Here is a 16,020-nt window from a genome sequence, read left to right on the forward strand (position 1 = left end):
AGTAATTCTAAATACTATGCACAGAGTCATTATATCTTCCTTGTGCCAATATAGTGGAAAGTTCAGAAATATACCGGATAGCACAATGCAGAGTTTGGATTTTGGTGAGAGTCTGACCTCGCTGGCTGTAGACAGGTGGTAGAAAACTCCTCAGAGTATGAAGAGCACCAGCGAGCCTCCGCATTCGCAGCTTCTCCCTCTCGCTCGCTTTCATCCTGCGTTTTCCTGACATCTTTTTCGACAGTCCCTGAGACCTCCGGGCTGATGTACAATTCTCTTCATTGGTACAGGCTTGTGGAAAGGATTGCAAAAAGTGATTGTTTCCCAGTGGACTGCTTGTCCCCTTCGAGAGGACAGGGGGATAGAATGATTCAAAAGGCGATGCTGGCGAGAAACCGTGAGGTGATGGAACTCGACGTGTCTCCAGTTCATCTACTTCAACTCTCCAGCTGATGTCTGAATCCATTTCCACATTAATCAGTTCAAAATTATCATCCATTTTGAGCAGAGTTTTCAGAAGATTGTCCATCGTGGACTAAGTGGATCTGAGCTGATAGTGAGAGCCTGTGGAGAGGGCAGAACATTACCTAAAGACTTTTTTATATATAGTGAGTGGAGAAGTGACAGCTTGCAGATTCACAGCTGAGGAGGCAAGTTCAAAGAAAGAGAGCAAGTGTTGAGTTTTAAAATGCAAAACAACTTCAAGCACTTTGCTTTGCACACTTCATCCATTGTCACCTCTCAGTAAAGTGCCTCAATATCCAGGAATAATTTGTAAGAGAGAATCACAAAGCAGTGGTAAAATACATATGAATAATAACATTTATCAGACAAGGAATACAGAGAATAACTTTTTGCAAATCTGTAATAAAAGACAATCAACTGAATAATTCAGACATCGTTGTTATGTTTCAACTGCTTTGTAGAAGTAAAACATTTCAACAGGGGATTCTTTTGGAATATTTCTCCAAAAACTTTATTCAGAGCAAACAAAAGAGTGGGAGGTGTGCTTTAATATTGTGTTGTGATGCAAATATTCTTCAGCAGTTTGTTTGCTTGTGACAACTAAGAAAGAACATAAGAAAATTAACATGTAAACATGCTTTTCAATTTAGTGTCTTATTGTCCAACTGCAGTCTGAAACCACCACAACTTACATCTGAAAACACAGAGTATTTGGTTCTGACCTAAAGATTTGGAGTTTTAGTGTAAAAGGCAATCATACAACAGTTTAATAGTGGCTTCTCCATGAGATCTGCCTAGTTTTAAATTTGTATCCCATAACTTTAATGTATTTATTTTTCACACAATTAACTTTAAAAAAAAAACTTAAGGACTTGAGAGGTGGTTTTATGCCTACCCAGCTAGCCCTAAGTACAATTTCATAGCCAGAATTATCCATGAATACAATAGTAATATATTTACACGGCATCTACCACTCTATTACTGTTCCCTATGTGTCTGTCTCGTTATTTTCTAAGTGGCTTTAATGTCTATACTTTATTTATCTTGTGCAAACATGTTTTCCTACTCTCTCAATTTCATGCAATATTTACTTTTGTCCTGTCTTTCCTCATCATCTACCTATTAAATATTTTCTTATTCCTTCACAAATCTCCTTTTGCATTATAATTTCCCAAATCCGGACAGTTAAAAATCACCTTCAGTAAATGTGTTGGAATAGCCGACTCCATTTTGGCTATGATCTAATTCTCAACTTCCTGTCCATTATTTGCAGATTCTGTCACGTATTTTCAGAAATGTGATGAAGTGCATACCATATTTCTACTTAAATCCTTATACTCTTCTATTGCAATGTGATTCTTGTACTCCTTCTCCCTTCCCTGAACCACTTTAAAATTTTACCTCAAGGAATAGAAAATTGTCAATGCTGACTGAACTACAACCATATTATTTGCTACCAATTTATGTCAAAATGTTGTTTTCTTGATTTTGGTTTACTTTACCTACATCACTACAAAGAGCAATATAATTGCACCTAACTCCAACTCCACCTAAGACAATTCCTTATTCTGGTTATGCCTATTACCCTCAGTATTCTCTGCATGCTTTTCTTCTCTGATAATGTCTCCTGGCTTCTAGACCCAGGCTAAATTAGTTTAAACCTTCTCAATTGTACTAGCAAAACAAGCAAAGTACTTAGACTACTCTGTGGAAGTGCAAACCCTCTGGCTTTTACCAGTCTGAACTCCCGCAAAGCTGAGCTCAAGAATCAAAATAGTCCTCCTGCACCATCTCTCCAGCCACTTACCCATCAGTCTTCTACTCCTTTTTCAAAACTTGTGCATGTGGAGTTGAGAGATGAACCAGTGATTATTACTTTTGAGGTTTTGCTGGCTAAAAGTCTATCTCGCTCCATAAATTCTGAATACAGAGCCACATCCCTCTTTCTATCTGTCCTATTCATACCAATGTAGATCATTACAATGGTTCACTCTCCCCTCTGTGGTCATTCTGCATCAGTGTCATCCTTGACCGTGGCATGAGGGAGGGAACACACTAGCCTGTATTCAAGTGTAGGATTATAAAAATACCTATCCATTCTCCCATCAAATCATCAATCACTGTTGCTCTTCCAGTCTTCCTTATAGCCCCCTCTGTGTAGTCTAGGCATCTATAGTGCCATGGGCTGCTTCAACGAACTATCACTTTCACCAGTTTTCACATTAGAATACTTGTTGGAGAGTAGGACACACTCCAGGGACTCCAGCACTATCTACCTGTTCTCTTTTGACTGCTCAACCATTCCCTCTTTGCCTGAATACTCTTAAGTTGTGAGATGACAATGAATGAACTTTATTAGCTTTATTGTCACATATACTCAAATGATTACTGTCAAAGTTTTATACATTGCCACATACTGCCCCATCTTAGATACAAAGGTACTGCTTCTTCAGTTACAAGATCTTAGAGAATAAATTATTCAGTATTGCAGAATTAAAAGTTTAGAACAGTGGTCTTCCGACCCAGACAACAATGACACCTAAACTCCAATCCCCACTGGGCTGCACCTTGAGGATCATGAGGCTGGGAGATTGTTCTGGTATCGCCTGAAGACTGGGAGACCACGCTGACGCTATGTCAGGCCGAGTGACCACCATGCCAGGCCGAGAGACCACAAGATCGGGCTGAGTGCCACCACGCCTGGTCAAGAGAACACATACCCAGCAGAGAGACTACCATGCCGGTCCAAGAGACCCAACAATGGGCCGAGAGACTACATACTGGGCTGAGAGACCACCACGCCGGTCCGAGACACCCAACACCGGGTCAAAAGATCACATAGTGTGCCAAGAGACCACCACGCCGGGCCAAGAGACCATATAATGGACCGAGAAACTGCCACGCCAGGCCAAGAGACCACATACCAGGCCGAGAACTGCCACACTGGTCCATGAGACTGCCATGCCAGGCAGTGAGACCCAACGCCGGGCTGAGTGGATGCCATGTCACACCAGGTGGCTGCTATAGGATGCTGCTACGCCAGGTCTGGAGTTGAGGTCGGGGGTCATCGGAGGCCAAGAGTTATCAGAGGCCAGGATAGAAGAAAACAAAAACACAAAGGGGGAGAAACATAGTGAAAGGGAAGAAGAACAGGCAGAGTGGATGAGCTCTGGCTAAAGCAACCTACTTTGCTACCATCTTGGAGCATATCCTTAAATCTGCTGTCCATGTGGATGTCTCACAGTGACGCTAGCTGCTGCTAAGTTCCAAAACACATCCAGCCGAAATGATTTTCCAGAACATGAAAAGCAGGTGTATTTCCTTAGTTATTAGTTAACCTTGCAACTGCTAATAAACCTTCCCAATACTAGTCAACAATCATATTAATACAAGAGAGGAAAAGCACTGGTCAGCTGTAAGCACTTCAACAACTCAAAGTGTCTAGCCTGCAGAACTGAAGAATCCAGAACCCTCTCTCAGCTTTTTCCTGTTCCAAATACTAAGTTTGTTTATGAAAAGAGCCTCTGGAAATTCGACTGTGGTAGACATCATGGCTACTGAGGAAATGCTGCAATTCTCCAGCAAAATGCAACATCTTGACTCATTAAACACCAGCTTCAAACAATAAAGACTGAACTGGATTGACTTTTATGAGTATTGTTTTTATTTTGACCTTTTTGCAAGTGGGTATGCAGGCATGTGTGAGTGCGTATGCATGTATATCTGGGTGGAGGTGCACACAAGTATGTGTGTGAGTGCATGTGCATGTGTGAGTGTGTATTGGGTATTTGCACATGCGTTCATGCAAGAACATATGCTTGTATATGTGCATGCGTATATGCGGGAGTATGTGTAAGCTCGCACGCGTGTGTGTTTGTGTGTGTGTGTGAGCATGTGTGTGCACACGCATGCATGTGTGTGGCTTAGATCCCTCAGTTACTTCCAAACCAACAGTGTAAAATAAACTAGACTTTCCTTTTAAGTACAAAAGTCTTTGCACCTGGGTTGCTTAAAATTCATCTACTCATTCCAAGGATAAGAGGTATACATGTCCATGTACAAATGCAATGATCATGGGAATCTCTACAGTACAGAAAGAGGCCATTTGGCAGAGACCATCTGAAGCGCATCCCATCCAGACCCTACATGACCAGCAGCAGGAGGGATAAATTGAATGGGCAAGGATCTAGAAGGATCAGTTCCCATGGCGCATACTGGCTAGGAAAGGCACCATGAAAGCAGAATGGAGCAAATGAAGCTGCTGTTTATAATCAGCTAGTGCCTTAACTGAACAGCTGTCAAGCCAATGTTGGTTGGGAGGCCACTGTACCTGACAGGGGCGCAGTAAGGAGGGGGTAGGGTGGGGGTGACAAAACAGAAGAATGGGGTCTAGGAGGAGTTTAAAAAACTCAAAAAGGATAAAGAAAAGTGATGGTCTCAGATCTGAAGCTTTCAGTAAAAATGCAGATAGGAATGGACAAAGTGAAAACTCAATAGTCCTGATTACTCAACAATGACCAGATCACTAATGGTTGGTGTAGTTTAACCAGACTCACTCAACTCTCAACTTCATTATAATGTTGTTTCAAGCATGGACAAAAAAAGTGTAGAGCTGACATGAGAGTAGCTACATCCAGAAACAACTTTAGATCGAGTATGGCATCAAAGTTGAAGTTAATGTGAATCAGGGCCAAACATCTCTCATGGTTAGAGCTATAGTCAGCACAAAACAAAGTGTGGATTCATCATTGGAGGTCAATACTCTCAGTGCCAGGACATTGCTGGAGGAGTTCTCGGTGTCCTTTCCCAATAATATTCAAATTTTTCAAAAATTATCTTCCCTCCTTCAGTACCTTAGAAGTAAAGATGTTAACTGAAGATTGCACATTTGTCAGTTCCATTCATAACTGAAGCAGTTCATAAGTGTTTGCAGCAAATCCTTTCAGAGTGATTTGTGACAAGTAACACTCTCAGCTCAAAAGTGCTAATGAATGACCATGTGAAACCAGAATCTAACCACTTCCCTTTGACAGTTGATGGAATTACCATCGCTGAATCCCCCAGACCATTTTGTGGGCTTACACTGATCAGAAACTTGACTGGATCAGACATGTAAATACTGTAGCTAAACAAGTAGGTCAGATTTTGGGAATTCTGCAACGATTAACTCATTTCTAGACCAGGAGAAAGTGAGGACTGCAGATGTTGGAGATCAGAGTTGGAAAGTGTGGTGCTGGAAAAGCACAGCAGGTCAGGCAGCATCTGAGGAGCAGGAGAATCCTATTTATCTCTCAGCCCCCTTCGCACACCCCCAACCCCTCTCCACACTCCTGATGAAGGGCCTATGCCTAAATTGTCGATTCTCCTGCTCCTCGGATGCTGCCTGACCTGCTGTGCTTTTCCAGCGCCACACTTTTTGACTTATTTCTAGACCATCCAAAGTTTTTCTACCACCAACATGGCATAGATGAAAGGTCTGATGGAATATTTGGTCAAGTAAGGTCAGCTCCAGAAACACTTAAGGTGAGCAGCCAACTTGATTGACACCCTATCCACCACTTTAAATATTCAATCTCTCCACCAATGATGTATCATGACTGCAACGTATATCATCTATAGGCTGCATGACAACAATTTACCAAGACTTCATCATCTTTGAAATCGTAATTTCCACCACCTGAAAACACCACCATCTCCAAGTTTCCCTCCAAAACACACCACACCCTGACTTGGAAATATACTGCTCGACTTTCATTCTCATGTAATTAAAATCCTGCAATTCCCTTCCTAAGTGCACTCTGAGTCCATCTACATGGACTTAAGTGATTCATGAAGTTGGCACACCACCACCTTTGCAAGAACAATAAGAGATAGGCAATAAATTGCTAGTAACATTCTTATGAATAAGTAAAGAAAATTTCAGTCATTCATGAAAGAGTATCTTCACTTTGACATTTTTGAAAACATATATAGGTTAAGAGGAATGAACCTTGTGAAAAACAAACTCTTTGAAGTTTCTTTCCAGCTATGGGTGGGTGAGCTGCTAACTTTTCTTTCAAAATGTGTGGAGAAATCTGTGATTCTGGGAATGACACATATATCAATTCATAAGTAAATGGAAATTAATGGCTAATTCAACATAAAATTCAGATGACCGCATTTCTTTTTAGTTCTACTTTCCATTTTGTATTATAACGTAAATAAAAACAAATATGCAAATACTTTTGAAACAACACAACTTGATCATAAGACAAGTAAAGCATACTTAGCGCAAGGTAATATTTTTAATTTTATATTGATGTGAAGTAAACTGTCAGGCTTTATCTCACATTTCTGCTGCAAATCATTTTGCATTTTCATTAAAAAAGTACACATCCTCACTGATAAATGGCACTCAATCTTTGACAAAAGACATGTCCATCCGGAGGATTGATCACAGATAGCTGTGACTGTACCATCATGTTACTGTATTCCTCACTGCTAGGCTTTGCTTCTGTTGCTATAGATTTTCCAGATACAATGGTGTGGTAAGGACACACTACAAGCACTTATTACGTTCAATGTTCAATAAACTCTCATCATCATGTCTAAGGGATTCTATGACATTCTGAATTAGTGTAATTTCTATAAAAAGCCTCAACTGACCACACAATGAATATAATTGTGAACATCTGAATGGGATGCGCCAAAAATATCATATAAGAAGAAATTTACTCCATTTTAGGAGCCAGTGGGTGACAAACCAAGGAGGCACTGCCAATCCTGTATGAATGGAATCCAAGTTAGTAACAAAGTTTGTGTCAAGTTATCCTCCTGAACTATTTGCTGTATGTGCATTTTTGGACAGGGGAGAAAGATTCTAATAAATGTTTCACTGCATAGTAAATAGCCCTGGCTAAAGTTGGTTGGAGAAAACGTGTAGTCTATTTCACATTTGATGCAATTATTTTACCCTGTTTTACACCTGACTTCTTGAGATCTCTACATTCCCCTTGAACGGGGAAGGCAGCTCTGTCAAACTTCATCTCCAAAAAGACTTAAGTTCAGCTCCATGGCTATTCCATTGTAAGGGCTTATTGTGAGATGTAATTTTATGCTACATTGTTTATTGTGCCCAATTAAACATTAATATCCCCATTGCACAAGGCATTGGACAAGAGATAGAAAATCTATTGCACAAACGTTTACCAGTACATTAACATACTGGCTGTGCAGCAGAATTTTAAGAACGGCTGCTATAGGAAGGATGTTGTGAAACTTGAAAGGGTTCTGAAAGATTTATAAGGATGTTGCCAAGGTTGACCTATAGGGAGATGCTGAAGAAGCTGGGGTTATTTTCCCTGGAGCATCAGAGGCTGAGGGGTGACTTTATAGAGGTTTATAAAATCATGCTGCCTGGACTGGAAGGTATGTTTTATGAAGAAAGCTTGAAGGAGCTTGGGATTTTCTCATTGGAGAGAAGAAGGATGAGAGGTGATTTGACAGAGGTGTATAAGATGATGAGAGACATAGATAGAGTGGATAGCCAGAGACTTTTCCCCAGGGCAGAAAAGACTATTATGAGGGGGCATAAATTTAAGGTGATTGGAGGAAGGTTTAGGGGAGATGTCAGAGGTAGATCCTTTACACAGAGAGTGGTGGTGTGTGGAATGCACTGTCAGCACTGGTAGTGGAACGACTCTTGAATAGGCACATGGACGATAGTAAAATGTAGGTCAGTTTGATCTTAGAGTAGGATAAAAGGTTGGTACAACATTGAGGGCTGTAGGGCCTGTCCTGTGTTGTATTGTTCTATGTTCTATAAATTGTGTGAATAGCCAAGGTCTTTGCCGTGGGGTGGGAGGAGTCCAAAACATCTGGATAGGTACATGAATATACCCAGGATTTAGAGGGATATGGGTCAAATGCTGGCAAATGGGACTAGATCAGTTTAGGATATCTAGTCAGCATGGACAAGTTGGACCAAAGGATCTGTTTCCATGCTGTACAGCTCTATGACTACAACATTCTTGGCTTTCACAAAATAAATCACATACCCTACGAGTACTTTTAAAAATTACCAAACACAATATGAAAAGCTGTCATTTATCCCTGAACCATAAGCAAAGGACCAAATAACTGAAGCTGTGGCAATACCAGAGCATGTGAGCAGGAAACGATCAGCAATAAATTTCCTGATCATTTCCTATGCCAATACATGCTAAGGGGCCAATACTGTTTTGAAGTTGCTAGATGGAGAAATGTGAAGTGAGAGCAAGGAGGTGAGACTTTGTGAATTTACAGCTGAGAAGAGGAGTTCAAAGAGACTCCTGCAGCTTAACAGCAAATGAACTTCAGAAACAACTTTAACTGACAACACTCCATTAATTATAGGACATTTGTGAAATGTTTTAAGTATTAATGGTGAAGTGATCGGTCTCCTTTGTCAAATCTCAAACATATGTCCAGAATCCAGTTAAACAGTTAAATCAATTAACGCAGCAGAACTAAATTCTGAAACACCAATTTATTGTTGTTCATAAGAATAAATTTCAGTGAAGGTCTACAAAGAGAGACCGTCTTGCACTTATATTTTCCTGCAATAAGATCATGTGGGGTCAACAATCGTGCTTCATCTCCTCAAATGTAGGTTTTTTCAAATCACAAATGTTCAATCTTTCAAATAGTTTTCAATAATAAAGACAATTTTATTAATATATTTCTCAGATACCATAAGTAAATAAATAAACAAAGTACACCTCAACTATTAAAGTACTAGATAATTTGAATTTGCCTGAAATGTGCAGGATAGAGGCATGGTTAATACATTCATCAAGAAAACTAGAAGGTACCCATTACTGAAATGGCTATATAGTAAATGCACCATATGGTAACAGGGCAGGAAGCAAATAATTCAGTTCACTTTCATTATATAGTTTTCATGGGAGCCTTATTGAGATTTTCACCCAATTTCATGATTATAGGCATTTTTGCATAAAAAATGTAAAGTGTCAGGGTAAATTATTGGTAATAATTATCATTGCTTGCTAATTTTATTTTGTGATTTTTGTTTACACAAATTTCAGCAATGATTGATCCCTTTCTGGATGCCTTCTTGCGATCATTTGATTGAACATCTCTGGGACACCTGCACCCACCAACCCCACCGCCCTGTGGCTGAACACTTCAACTCCCCCTCCCACTCCGTCATGGACATGCAGATCCTGGGCCTCCTCCACCACCAAACCATTACCACCAGACACCTGGAGGAAGAACGCCTCATATTCCACCTTGGGACTATGCAACCACACGGATAAATGTGGATTTCAACAGCTTCCTCATTTCCCCTCTCCCCCGACATTATCACAGTCCCAAGCCTCCAACACGGCACTGCCCTCTGGACCTGTCCATCACTCCCCCCTCTGACCTATTGCCTTCACTCTCACCTTCATCCACCTATCGCTTTCCTAGCTACCTTCCCCCAAACCGCACCCCCTCCCATTTATCTCTTAGCCCTGATCCTCAAGCCTCATTCCAGATGAAGGGCTTATGCCTGAAACATCAATTCTCTTGCTCCTCGGATGCTGCCTGACCTGTCATGCTTTGCCAGCAACACACTCTTGACTCTGAGCACCAGCATCTGCAATCCTCACTTCCTCACTACTGTGAGGCAGTAGTGCAAACCACTGAGCCACTGTGCTGCCCAGACATTAATTAGCTTAAAAAAAGAAAATAAATTTATCCATTCATTTAAAAAAATTATCACAACCAAATTTGCTGTGACGGGCCAATAATTACCACACAATCCTAATTAGATTTGCTTCTGCCTATCTATTGCTGATGATATTTTACCCAGACCTAATTTTTCCCATTTGCAACACCAGCAAAGTAGATCTATTAACCTGAACATCCATGTTACCTCATTTGAGACACTAGCTCTTGGAAGCTAGATACTCCTGTCTACCCTTCTTCGCCATGCTCTCAAGGTCCTCTGGGGGGTTACCATTGACCAGCCACACAAATATCGTGGCTACAGAAGTTGGATAGGGGCGTGGAATTCTTTGGCTTCTGACTTCTCAAAATCAGTCTACCATCTGAAAGGGACACATCAGGAGTGCAATGGAGTTTTCTCCCTCTGTCTGGATTAATATAATTCTAACAACATTAAAATTGCTTGCTTGATAATTACCTTGTCCACTACCTGAAACAGTCACTACCTGAAACATTCACTCCCTCTACAATTAATGCACAGCAGCAGGACAGAGCATCATTTTAAAGACATACTGCAGCAACTCTGCAGGGGCCCTCTGACAGCACCTTCCAAATATGCTACTTCTGCAGCACTGACATTTGAACATCATCATCTGTAAATGCCCATCCAAGCCCCATACCCCTCTGACCTGGAAACATATTGCAATTTCTTCACTACCACTGCATCAAAATTGTCAAATTCCATTCTAACAACATTGTCTATTCCTGATGAAGGGCTTTTGCCCGAAACATCTATTTTCCTGCTCCTTGGATGCTGCCTGACCTGCTGTGCTTTTCCAGCACCACTCTAATCTAGACCCGAACATTGTGTATGCACCTACCTCTAACAGGTTAAAGGCTCGCTACCACTTTCTCAAATGCAATTAGAGATGATCAAGAAATCAAGATGATCAACATTTTAATCCAGTGAACAATTTTTTAAAAAGATCAATGATAACTATGTTAACTTTGAACTTTACTGCAAGCAACCATCAGAGCAATTCATAGAAAGCATACTATCACCTACTGTCAGCCAAAAGAAAACATTTACAGCAGACAAATATGAAAATCTGAACAATGTACAGGTCCTGATTGAACTAAATGTTGCTCTTATTAGTGAGAGCAAAAAGGCTGCCTGAAAAGAAACTAGGCAGTGGAATCGGCTTAAGAAGTTAAAATGATTTCTTTAGTTAACATCCCATAATTTTGCCTCCATTTTCTGAATTTTTTTCAGTTACTCAAGGACATGCAGGCTTCCACACACTGTAAATGTAAGTGTTTAATTCACTTTGAAGGTTTACCAGGTAAGCATATGGTTCAACACACTTGAGACTTTAAAGCAGCAAAGCTGCAAGCTTCAAACCCCTCATTATTTTAATTTATTCTTCCACAACTCTGAGACTGGCAGCAGGCAAATGTTTAGCAGCACAGTATAAGTGTGAAAATAATTATTCACAAAACATGGCCATGTTGAATTTCACATTGACATAGCAATCTGCTTAGTGTCAGGTTGTTGTTCAGTTGATAGTACTCTTGCCAAAGTCAAGGCCCAGTCCAGAGACTCGAACACAAGCAGCCAGACTGACATTCTGTTGCAGCACTTAGCAAATGGGGATGTGTTGGAAAAAGTGGTCTGGATTTTCAGATGACCAAGTGATTTTTGCTGCAGTGTGTATGGGTGTCTCACATGTGGACTCTGAGGGAATTGCCTGGGGAAATCGAATATTCTGATGGGTATTTGGTCTATGTCTGGAACTGTCCAAAAGTCTCCATTTATATCTGAGATAGGGCTACTCTCTCATTGGAGACAACTGGTGGAGAGCTTAACCTGATGGTCACCATACCTCAGTTGAGGTTGAGAAGGCAGGGCCTTCATGATGACCATTCTTGATAGAAATGACATGGGCTAAGTGGATGAAGTGTGAGTGAGGGGATATTTAGGAGTCAGTGACTATTGTATTATAAGATTCAGGATGGTAAAAGAGAATGACATGCAACAATCCAGAGTCAGGAAAAACCATTGGTAGACATGTGACTTTAATGGGTCAAGAATGGAGCTGCACAGGATTGATTGGAATAAGAAGTTGGTAAAGTACTAACTGAACAATGGGCCACTTTCAAAGAGCAGATGGTTCAGATACAGTCAGAAATATTCTCTCCAGTGGGAAAGTGTGCTTATGACAGATGTAAGGCAGAAAATACAACTGAGAATTAATAGGAACACCAAAGATTTTCTTTTGCGGGGGGAGGGACACTTGAGGTGAAAAAACAAATTGGAAGCAAAGAGGGCCTCCGAGAAAAGACTAATAGCTAACATAAAAGGAAATGAGAAATTCTTGTATAGGAATATAAACAGTAAGAAAGCTGTTCAAGGAGGAATGGAACCAATCAGAGACCAAAAAGGGGATTTATATATGGAGATAGGGGGCATGGCTTAGATGCTAAATGAATACTTTGCATCTGTCTTTATAAAAAGGAGGATGCTGACAAGGTCATGGTGACACAAGAAGGAACTCTGTCACTAGAAAGGTGCACAATTTATAAGGAAGAAATCTTGGATAGATTGTTGGCACATAAAGTCAACAAGGTGCTGCGAATGGAAGAGATGCATCCAAGAATTTTGAAGGAAGTGAGTATAGGAGTTGCAGGGTCAGTGACCATAATCTTTCAGTTTTCCCTGGATTCACAGAAGTTGCCAAAAACTCTGAAGAATTGTAAACATTATGGCCTTCTTCAAGAAAGATTGTAAGGATAATCCCAACTATTACGAACCAGTGCTGGAAATGTGTTGCTGGAAAAGCGCAGCAGGTCAGGCAGCATCCAGGGAACAGGAGAATCGACGTTTCGGGCATAAGCCCTTCTTCAGGAATGAGGAAAGTTTGTCCAGCAGGCTAAGATAAAAGGTAGGGAGGAGGGACTTGGGGGAGGGGCGTCGGAAATGTGATAGGTGGAAAGAGGTCAAGGTGAGGGTGATAGGTCAGACTGGGGTGGGGGCGGAGAGGTCGGGAAGAAGATCTCAGGTTAGGAAGGCGGTGCTGAATTTGATGGATTTGACTGAGACAGGGTGGGGGGAGGGGAAATGAGGAAACTGGTGAAATCCGAGTTCATCCCTTGTGGTTGGAGGGTTCCTAGCCGGAAGATGAGGTGTTCTTCCTCCAACCGTCGTTTTGTTGTGGTCTGACGATGGAGGAGTCCAAAGACCTGCATATCCTTGGTGGAGTGGGAGGGGGAATTGAAATGTTGAGCTACAGGGTGGTTGGGTTGGTTGGTCCGGGTGTCCCAGAGGTGTTCTCTGAAACGCTCCGCAAGTGGCCGGCCTGTCTCCCCAATATAGAGGAGGCCACATCGGGTGCAGAGGATGCAATAGATGATATGTGTAGAGGTGCAGGTGAATCTGTGGCGGATATGGAAGTTTCCTTTGGGGCCTTGGAGGGAGGTGAGGGGGGAGGTGTGGGCGCAAGTCTTGCACCTCCTGCGGTTGCAGGGGAAGGTGCCGGGAGTGGAGGTTGGGTTGGTGGGGGGTGTGGATCTGACGAGGGAGTCACGGAGGGAGTGGTCTTTACGGAATGCTGATAGGGGAGGGGAGGGAAATATATCCTTGGTGGTGGGGTCCGTTTGGAGGTAGCGGAAATGACGGCGGATGATGCGCTGTACATGGAGATTGGTGGGGTGGTAGGTGAGTACCAGTGGGGTTCTGTCCTGGTGGCGGTTGGAGGGGCGGGGTTCAAGGGCGGAGGAGCGGGAAGTGGAAGAGATGCGGTGGAGGGCATCGTCGACCACGTCGGGGGGGAAATTGCGGTCCTTGAAGAAGGAGGCCATCTGGGTTGTGCGTTTTTGGAACTGGTCCTCCTGGGAGCAGATGCGGCGGAGTCGAAGGAATTGGGAGAATGGGATGGCGTTTTTACAGGGGGCAGGATGGGAGGAGGTGTAGTCCAGGTAGCTGTGGGAGTCGGTCGGTTTGTAGTAGATGTCCGTGTTGATTCGGTCGCCTGAGATAGAAATAGAAAGGTCGAGGAAGGGGAGGGAGGAATCTGAGACTGTCCAGGTGAATTTGAGGTCGGGGTGGAAGGTGTTGGTGAAGTGGATGAACTTCGAGTCACTTGAACTTTGGTGCTGGGGAAACTTCTGGAAACAATTATTTGGGTTAGAATTAGTAGTTACATGGAAAAAAAAGTGTGTTGATTAGGAAGAGTTAGTCTTAAATTGAAATCATATTTGAGTAACGTACTGGAGTTTTTTGAAATGGCACGGAAAGGGCTGTGGGGTGACACCATTGATGCAGTATAACACGGATTCCCAAAAGGCATTTTTTACAATGCCACATAACAGAATTGTGAGGAAAATTGTAGGTCAAGGTATAAAAGGACATCAGGAACATGAATACAAAGTTGGCTGAGTGATACAAAACAAAATGGTTGTCAATGGGAATATTTTGGATTGGAAGAAGGTTTGTAGTAGTGGTCCCTGGGGCCAGTAAGGAGATCCTTGATTTTCCTGATATATATTATTGATCTGGAGCATGGTGTGCAGACAATTACAAAATTTGCAGATTATACTAAATTGGGAAGAAACGTAAACTGAGAAGAGAACAGCGTGGAGCTCTGAAAGAACATTGACAAATTGCTGAAGTGGGCAGATGAAGTGTGAAGTGATGCACTTTGGTCAAAAAGAACTTTTAACAAAAATATAAAACTTGGGGTGCAATTCCAAAAAGGGTGCAGGAGCAGAGAAACCTGTGCATAAAAGATCATTGAAGGTGGCAGGTCAGGTGGAGAAAGCAGTTCATAAAACACACAGTGCTCTTGGCTTTATTAATAGGAGCACAAGAACAAGGAAGCGATGTTGAACTTGTCTAAAAAGTTGTTAAGAATACATTGGGGATTGGAGGACCAATCTTTAAGAATGATTCCAATGAGAAACATTTGTTTCAAGGATAGAGTGAAGAAATTGGGACTGTTCTCTTTGGGGAGAAGGTAGCTGAGAGAAGATTTAAGATAGGTTTTCAAAATCATAAGCAGTCTGGTCAGATTTGATAGGGAGAAGCTGTACCAGCTCATAAAAGAAAAAAGAATGAGAGGGCATAAATTTAAAGTGATGTAAACAAAACAAGAGTGATGTGATAAAAGAAATTTCACATAGCAAGTAGTTAGGTTATAGAATACACTGCCAGAAAATGTGGTGGAGTTGAAAAATGTGATGCTGGAAAAACACAGCAGGCTGGGCAGCATCTGAGGAGCAGGAGAATCGACGTTTCGGGCATAAGCCCTTCTTCAGGAATGAGGCTGGTGTGCCAGGTGGGCTGAGATAAAAGGTGGGGGGGGAGGGGATTTGGGGGAAGGAGGTGAGGGTGAGGGTGACAGGCCGGAGAGGGGATGGGGGCGGATAGGTTGGGAAGACGATTGCAGGTCAAGAGGGCGGTGCTGAATCCGGGGTTGGGACTGAGATAAGGTGGGGGGGGAGGGGAAATGAGGAAGCTGGAGAAATCTACATTCATCTCGTGTGGTTGGAGGGTTCCTAGGTGGAAGATGAGGCGCTCTTCCTCCAGGCGTCGTGTGGTCAGGGTCTGGCGATGGAGGAGGCCAAGGACCTGCATGTCCTTGGCGGAGTGGGAGGGGGAGTTAAAGTGTGCAGCCACGGGACGGTTGGTGCAGGTGTCCCAGAGGTGTTCCCTGAAATGTTCCGCAAGTAGGCGGCCTGTCTCCCCAATGTAGAGGAGACCACATCAGGTGCAACAGATACAGTAAATGATGCGAGTGGAGGTGCAGGTGAATTTGCGACGGATATGATGTCTAGCTGTGTGTCGGACTCATTGATCCGGGAGCGTAG

The 16,020-nt window shown here is 42.3% G+C and overlaps 1 protein-coding gene across 2 annotated transcripts in view; it reads right to left on the minus strand.

Moving 5' to 3' along the window:
- Positions 1-478: 478 nt before the first annotated feature.
- gen1 (GEN1 structure-specific endonuclease) overlaps positions 479-16,020 on the minus strand; it is an 86,214-nt gene continuing 70,672 nt past the window's right edge. The window contains exon 17 of one of the 2 annotated variants that reach the window (XR_015752397.1): positions 479-564. The gene's annotated coding sequence lies outside the window, so the exon portion shown is untranslated. The remainder of the gene's footprint in view (positions 565-16,020) is intronic. The other variant, XM_087977561.1, reaches the window with a different exon arrangement.

This window comes from Chiloscyllium plagiosum, unplaced genomic scaffold, assembly GCF_037043375.1.
Source record: "Chiloscyllium plagiosum isolate Xiang-an unplaced genomic scaffold, Cpla_swu_hap1 HiC_scaffold_3, whole genome shotgun sequence".
Taxonomy (NCBI): Eukaryota; Metazoa; Chordata; class Chondrichthyes; order Orectolobiformes; family Hemiscylliidae; genus Chiloscyllium; species Chiloscyllium plagiosum.